This window comes from Echinops telfairi, unplaced genomic scaffold (assembly GCF_000313985.2).
Source record: "Echinops telfairi isolate 266 unplaced genomic scaffold, ASM31398v2 ScPeMD7_21;HRSCAF=78, whole genome shotgun sequence".
Classification (NCBI taxonomy): Eukaryota; Metazoa; Chordata; class Mammalia; order Afrosoricida; family Tenrecidae; genus Echinops; species Echinops telfairi.
Genome location: NW_022103918.1, coordinates 9,019,130 through 9,027,548, shown reverse-complemented (window position 1 = coordinate 9,027,548; position 8,419 = coordinate 9,019,130).

Sequence of the window (8,419 nt, the reverse complement as noted above, 5' to 3'; positions counted from 1 at the left end):
GTGGTGCCTGCTGTGGTCATTCTTCTGAGCCTTTGTAGGAGGATGTGTTCTTTACTTCTCTCCAAATTTTTGGTAGCGCTAGGCATCCCTTGGCTTGTAGTAGCAACGTCCAGAGTATTTTTTCCTCTGTCTCTCTGCATCTGTGTCTCCCTTCTTTTTTGTAAGAACATCAGTCTTATAGAATTAGGACCCATCCTAATTATATATGTAGCCTATGTCAACCTAGCTGATAATTCCTTCAAAGATGATCTCAATATGGTCATATTCACAGGAAGAGGGACCAGAACTTCAATAAATATTTTCCAAAAAAGTCAAACTCACTTCCATCAACTTAATTGCAACTCATAGAGACTGTCTAGGACAGGGTAGAACTGCAGAACTGCCCCTGCGGGTTTCCAGGATAGAAACTCTTTAAAGGAGTAGAAAGCCTTATCTTTCTTCTACAGAGGAGCTGGTGGTTTCAAACTGCTGATCTTGCAATTAGCAGCTCACAATGTAACCACTACACTATGTTTTATGTTTTGGGGGGAGTGGGGTGGGGTGGATGGAAATACAAATAAATCTATAAAAACATTCAAATAACAGAAGGAAGTAAAGAAAGAAACATACGTATTCTTTTCAAGGAGCCCTGATGATGCTGTGGGTTAGGTATTGGGCAGCTAACAGCAAGGTCACTGGTTCAAACCTATTAGCTGCTGCTGCTTGGGAGAAAGATGAAATTGTCTGCTTCCATAAAGATTTACTGTCTTGGAAACCTTATGTATGGTCACTGTGAGGCAGAATTGACTTGAATACAGCAGGTTTATATTATTTTTCAATAAAATACTTAATTGGTGTATATACATTCATCAATTGTATAAGACAAGATCTTTCCCTCATGCAGGATTTCCCCCTCCTTCATTTAATTCACTGAAATTTTCTGGAAATTTAGTTCTAAGTTATTCTTTCTACAACATATATCCACTTCCTTAGGAAATTTACATATGTCCAAATGAGTGCTTCCAATACTTAAAATAAATACATAAATAACCTAAGTGGGATTCTGTTATAGTGAAAGTCAAAAGTACTCAAATCTCTATATCATCTGCTTCATGGCCCCAGACTTCATCAGCCTAAATCATGATTTTTTTCCTCCATTTTACTTCCTTAACTGAATTGCTCTAACCCTTGATTTCCCATCTCGAGTTTCATTTTCTCCATGAAATCTTATTATCCACCCTATTCCACAGTGAAGCTTTTCTGACTCTGGATTTCTGTCACTTTCACCATCCACTTTATACATCTTTCTATTGTTATAAATTAAATATACAAAAAAAATAAAACTTATTCAAGAGCAGTGACTATGTTCTGTATCTGTCTGGACTTTTCAAGTTGCTTACCAACATATTTTATATGAAGACTGAACACTAGATTTAGTCTAATTTGGTCAGAGCACATGTGTTCTTCCCCTCCTTTCTGTAGTTCTTAGCTTAGTAACCGTCATGGGCAGCTCCGGGTTATTTTATTATTGATCTACCTAGCAACCAGGAAGGTTCCCAAGGATACATACTCTGAACCCACACCCTTTTGATATGGTACTGAATGAAGCTAAGGAGGTAGTCCCAAAACAGATAGTGTTTCCATATGAATTGAAATCATGTGTCAACATTAGAACTACTTACCATACTTAAACAATTAACTTCAGGTTTTACAGCCTCTGGAGGAGCCATTATTGCCCTCATTATAATAGAGTTTACCTTGCATATTCAAGCAAAACTTGCCTACTTCTGACCTCACTTCTCTTTTTGGCCTTGTACCTCAGTGATGGATATAGCCACACATACACTTTTCCTCTGCCCTACCACACTCCTGTTGATTCACTTGAATGAAAAATAAACTAGAGTGAATTCAAAAGGGAAACAGCCTTAGATTAGGAAGAATCTTAGAACTAGGGATGCAAGCTAATATCATAACTTCAAAAAAAATGAAATGATGGTGATATACAGAGAGGTACCAAGAGTAATATAACAACCAAGCAGACACACAAAAGTCAGATTGAACAAGTCTTAACAATCAGCCAGATTTGTTTTAGATCTTTTTTTTTCTCCTTCTAAATCTGTGGCAGTGAAGCTTTCCCACTTTATTATTTCTCCTTCTCCAGAGGTAACCACTATCCTAAAGTTGATATACGTATTTTTCCATCCATGTTTATATATACACACATACCCTGATGAATATGCATATACATAAAAACAACCACTGCCATGAAAGTCATAGTAGAATTGAAATTAGGGGTTTCTGAGGCTGTAAATCTTTTTTCTTTTTCTTTTTTGAGGCTGTAAATCTTTGTGGGGGTAGAAAGCCTCATCTTTCTCCAGAGGCTGGTGGGTTTGCACTGCTGACCTTGCAGTTAACAGCCCAACACACAATCTACCACATCACCAGGGTGCCTTGTAACAAAGAAACAACAACAAAACAAAAAACACCCCAAAGTAAAAACAACCCACTGCTATGCCATTGAGTTGATTCTGATTCATAACAACCCTATAAAATAGGGTTGCAGATAAAGAAGTGGCAGGTGGTCCACCAACCTTTCAGTTAGCAGGTCAACACTGAATTCCCCATGCCATGAGGGCTCCTTATGCACTCACTCATCAATGCCATGAGATTTGGAAAATAGTTACCTGGTCAACTGACTGGAAGAAATCCACATGCATGCCCATTAAAAAGAAAATTGACACCAAAGAGTGTGTAAATCATGGACCAATATTATTATCATGTACAAGCAAAGTTTTGCTAAAGATAATTCAACAACAATTACAGCAGGTTACCAAGAGGGAGCTATGAGAAATGCAAGTCAGATTCAGAATAGGTCATGGTACCAGATATAGATGGATTTTGGCTCAAAGCAGAGAACACCAGAAAAATGTTTACTTCTGTTTGATTTTTTTTACTGTGTAGATCCTAACAAACTATGGATAACATTGAAAAGAATGGGAATTCCAAAACATCTCATTGTGCACATGCAGAACCTGCACATAGACCAAGAGACAAGGATACGTACAAGGGAATACTGCTTGGTTTAAAATCAGGAAAGGTGTATATCTGGGTTGTATCTTTTCACCACACTTATTCAATCTGTAGGAGCCCTGGTCGTGTAGTGATTATATGTTGGGCTGCTAACCACAAACCACCAACTGCTCCTTGGGAAAAAGACAGGGCTTTCTACTCCAATAAAAAGTGATAGTCTCAGAAACACACAGGAGCAGTTCTACTCTGCCCTATAAGGTCGCTATGAGTCAGCATCAACTTTATGGCAGTGAGTTTGATTTGTATTATTCAATCTGTATGCTGAGCAAATAACCCAAGAAGCTGGACTGTATAAGGAAAACGGCATCAGAATTAGAGGAAGGCTTATTAACCCGTGATATTCAGATGACACAGGATGCTTGCTGAAATTGAGAACTAGAAATATTTGCTGATGAAGACCAAGGATTGTAGCCTTCAGTATAGATTGCAACTCAATGTAAAGAAAAACAAAATCCTCACAACTAGATCCCCAGGCAATATCATGATAAGTGGATAAATGATTGAAGATGCAAAGAAATCATCTAGCTTGGATTCACAATCAATGCTCATGGAAGCAGCAGCCAAGAAATCAGATGGCATATTGCATGTGGGCAACAGTGCTGTACAAGACTTCCTTAAAGTGGTGAAGAACAAAGACTTCACTTCGAGGACTAAGGTGTGCCTGACCCAAGCTGTGGTATTTCCAATCGTCTCATAGGCATGTGTAAACTGGACAATGCATAAGACTGAAGATTAATAGATAAACTTGAATCATGATGTTAGCAAAGATATTGCAAGCACTGTAGACTGCCGAAGAACAAACAAATCTGTCTTGGAAGCACTATAAACAGAATACTCGTTGGAAGTTAGGATATTGCGACTTTACCTCATGTACTTTAGACATGCTAACAGGAGAGGCTTGTCCCTGGAAAAGAACATCATGCTCAGTAAAGTAGAAGATCAATGAAAAAGAGGAAGATCATCGCAGCAATCAATTGACACAGTAGCCGAAACAATGGACTCAAATCGAACAAAAATGGTGAGGATGGTGCAGGACAGGGCAGTGTTTCATTTGCTGAGTAGGACATGACTGGACAACACTTGGCAAGCAACAGTGACCGTACTAAGTTTAAATTTCTGTCAGTAAAAAAAATTAATTATATTTCTGCATTCTGTTGGGCTACCTTTTTTTGGAACGGGCCCAACTGTGGATTTCTTCCTCAGTTGACCAGGCAGCTGTCTCACAAACTTCTTCGCACGGAGGAGTGGGCATTTCTAGCATTGATCTGTTAGTTAAAACATCTTAATTGGCATTGCACCAATTGCCGGAGCCTTGTTTTTCACCAAAGCCTGTAGTGTATCTTAAACTTCTTTACTGAAATACCGTTGGATCTTCGTTATCTTCTCCCTCCTGAATTGGTTGAACACCAGCCAATCCTTTTTAGTTCTGTGACTTAGTGTAATCTTTCCATCTTCTTTGGATGCTTTCTGTATCATTCAATATTTTCCCATGAAATCTTTCAAAATTAAAACCAGGTTTTCTTCACTTTTTATTTTTAGTTTAAGAAACGATGGGCTTGTTCTCTCCTTTCAGGTTCCCAATTCCAGGTCTTTGTACATTTTGTTAAAACACTTTGTCTTCTTGAGATACCCTTACAATCTTCCATGCAGCTCTTTTATTGTATCATTTCTTCTATTCATTTTAGCTACTCCACATTCAAGCGCAAGTTTCAGAGTCGCTTCAGCCATTCGTTTTGGTATTTTCTTTCTTTCCTGTATTTTTAATGATTTTTCTTTCTTCATGTAAGATGCCTTTTATGTCATTCCACAACTTGCTTGGTGAAGAATATTGATAGTATCATGGAATGACAGAAGAACAAACAATGTGTCTTGGAAAAAGTATAGCCAGAATGTTCCTTAGAACCACGGATGGTGACAGACTTTGCCTCGTGTATTTTACGGAACAGTTCCTGGAGAAGGAAATCATGCTTGATAAAATTGAGGGTCAGCAAAACAGAGAAATATGAATTGACGAACAACAGGATGAGATTTGACACAGTGGCTGCAGCAATGGATTGAAGCATTGCAGCAATTGTAGGGATGGAGCAGAACCGGGCATGTTCCATTCAGTTGTATGTGTGGTCATCATAAGTCAGGACCAGTTTGAAGACATCTGATAACAATAATCATACTAATTTACAATGAATGCTGTTACTAAAAAGAAGTAGATCTTAGCCAATTTAGATAGAAAGGGGTGCATACAGGTTACTGTGGGACTGTCCGTGACAAGCCTGACTCCTTTGCTTTCTTTCTTCTTCATCTTTAAGCATGGTTAATGATTAACCAATAATTTCCTAACACTGTACTAAAATAGACATGTGGTATCTGCTCTAATGATGCATGGAACATTTACTTAGAAAGAAGAATATTATCAAATGTCATGAGAGCCTAACTTGTAACTGATTCAGAACTGATATTTCCTTAACCTCTTACGTTTGCATTCAACAACTCTGAGACTTCTACATGTGAGAGATCTGAGTGATTGTATGAGTGTAACATTCCCCCCTTTTCAGTGCCTTATCTAATTCTCCAATTCTCCTCCTGCATCACTGGCATTCTGTGTTAAAGCAGCAATATATAACCTGCAGACACAAAGCTTCTGGTGCTTCCTGCCTGTTAAGTTCCAAAACGCTTATCTTGTGGAGTGGCACTAGTTAGTAAATCATTAGTAGAAAAGTCATTCACCTGAATTTATTGAACTCACAGAAACTCATCAAAATTACAGAAATGAGGAATTATGAATAGTGCTGTTTTCAGAGAGTATGCTTTGAGAGTTTGGTACTCAGCAATAGAAACGTCAGGCACAAATGGATACAGTTCAGTCATAATAAAAACCTTGAAATAGGCAACTTGACTTTGAGACTGGATGGTGGACAGACAGTCAAAGGACAGAAAGGAAACTACGTCTGGTTGCCAGGTGTCAAGGTGAGCAATTAGGGCAATGAGCCAAACTGAAACTAACAATCAAGGCTTTGCTCACTTACAATGACAGTATTAAAGAGGGGCAATAAATAAATAAAAAGGTGTAACTCCCTCGTGCTCCATTTCCCCCACAGAAAGGCATCAGGCAAGGGTGAGATGACATGCAGAGCAAAGCTGGAGTAAGGTGATTATCTCACTGGCCTGACAAGGAACCCCAAACAAAAGGGTCCTACCTTTTTAGGGATCTGAACTGTCAAGAGGAGTGTGAGGGTGAAGGATGAGGAGTGGAAAAAATACTCAACATGGAGAAAAACCTCTCAGTTAACCCATTCCATAAAGAGAATTCCAAAATGGAAGTACCTAGGCTAGAAATGCAAATTGGCAAATGACCATAGGAGCTGACAACGTAGTGTCTGTGCACCAAGTCTGAGATAGGAATGACAGCTTTCTCACATGAGTCTACCAGGCAAAGCCTTCTAATTGGGTCTGAAAGATTGCACTTCAGATCTGGCATGGAATCCAACTCCTCAAATTGTTAGAGTAGATTGGAAAACAGAGAGCAGGCTGTTGACAGACTTCAGAAAGAAGAAAAATCATATTTACTGGGGACTGGAAAGACAATGAGCAGATTATAAGGGGGTACCCGCCAAAACGCCCAGAATTTGTTTTTCAAAGCTATGAATTTAATTTAAAAAAACAACAATCTTGTCACCTTTAAAGTACTCACCAATTCTACTTAATACATTTGTCAAATCTGCGATTCCATTCTTGGAAACATTTTTAAAAATCATCTGTTTGGATGGCTGACAGCACCTCCCTCATCATTTTCTTCACCTCTTCTACTTCATCGAATCGCTGTCCTTTCAAGACCTTCTTCATGGACGGAAGCAAAGAGAAGTCACATGAAGCGAGGTCAGGTGAGTAAGATATGTGGGGCAAGAAAGGCATGCTGTTTTTTGCCAAAAACTTGTGCACTGAGATGGCTGCATGAGCAGGTGTATTGTTGTGGTGGCAAAACCAGCCTCCCGTCTGTCACAAATCAGGCCTTTTTTTGTCACACACTGTTAAACAATCTTTTAGAACTTCTAAATAGAAAGCTTGATTAGCAGTCTGACCTGGTGGAACAAACAGCAAATGCATGATCCCCCCCACATAAAAATAAAAAAACAAATGAGCATCGGTTTTGGGGGGGTACCCCCTGGTATAACTGGATACTGGAACAGGGGAATGCAGGTATGCAATGGCAGAACTGTCACCTATACTAAACTGGAGGAGAAAATTGAATGAGCATATGAGTCTGTTTATGGAGATTTCCAGATAGATGTCTGAAAGTAACAATCATCTTTGTTTGTTTACTTTTCAGCAGTGGAGACTACTACATGGGAAAGATGGGGTATGGGAAACTATATTACATGGGGAAGATGGGGTGTGGGAAACTAAAAGAGTGAGGTTGCATAGCAGGACATTTTTTCCAGCTGGCCAAAAAAAGGGAAAAGAAAGAAAAGGCAACAAGAAATTCTCAAAGCAAGAAACGTCTTATGGCATAGTTTAAGTCCAGCGTTTTATCAGTAAAATATGGTCAAGATCATGCCAAGAGTACAACTATAAGGCCTGTTGTGAAAACCTCAGAAAGATTGAAGGAGAAACCATGTGTTGGATGACATTGGATTGCTCACCACACAAAACTGGCAGTTCAAGTCCACCATTTGCTCTGCAGGAGAAATGTGAAGCTATGTGCTGCTGTCCAGATGTATAGCCTTGGACATCCTATATATGGTCACTCTTGAGTAGAATCAACCCCATGGCAGTGGGGTAGGGGCTGATTTTAGATCCTTATAGTACATGGGGAAATTTTTTTAAGAATCATAAAAGCATTGCCAATGGCATCCTGATATATTCTAAATAGAGAGCAAATTGTCTTGTAAAATACATATCTATATGGTTTTAAAGAATTAGGTGAACCTAAAAAATGTTTATATAAAATGCCCCAATATTGGAGAGTTTTGTCTAAACAAACCTACCATTGTTTCTGAGAGATAGATAGTCCAGCATTTAGAAGAAGGCTTTGGACTTTCAATTGATAAGGGAAGAAAGCACATTATGAGGATAACTTACAGAACAAGAATGGTAGCTTTGACAGAGCCAAGCTCCCACAGAGGACAAAGCCAAGAATCACAAAAGAACAAGTTAAGAAAACTCTCAGAGAACAGAACTGGGACCTGTCTTCGATGATTTGGGAGTGGGCTGGTCAGCTTTCAGAACTGCTTTGGATGAGAAACTACAGACCTTTCATGTCCTTCATCTATAACAACATGAGTAGCTATTGCTGTTATCCTATATCTTTCTCACCAATACATGTTGGGGTGGAAAGGTATGGTATGTGCATTTC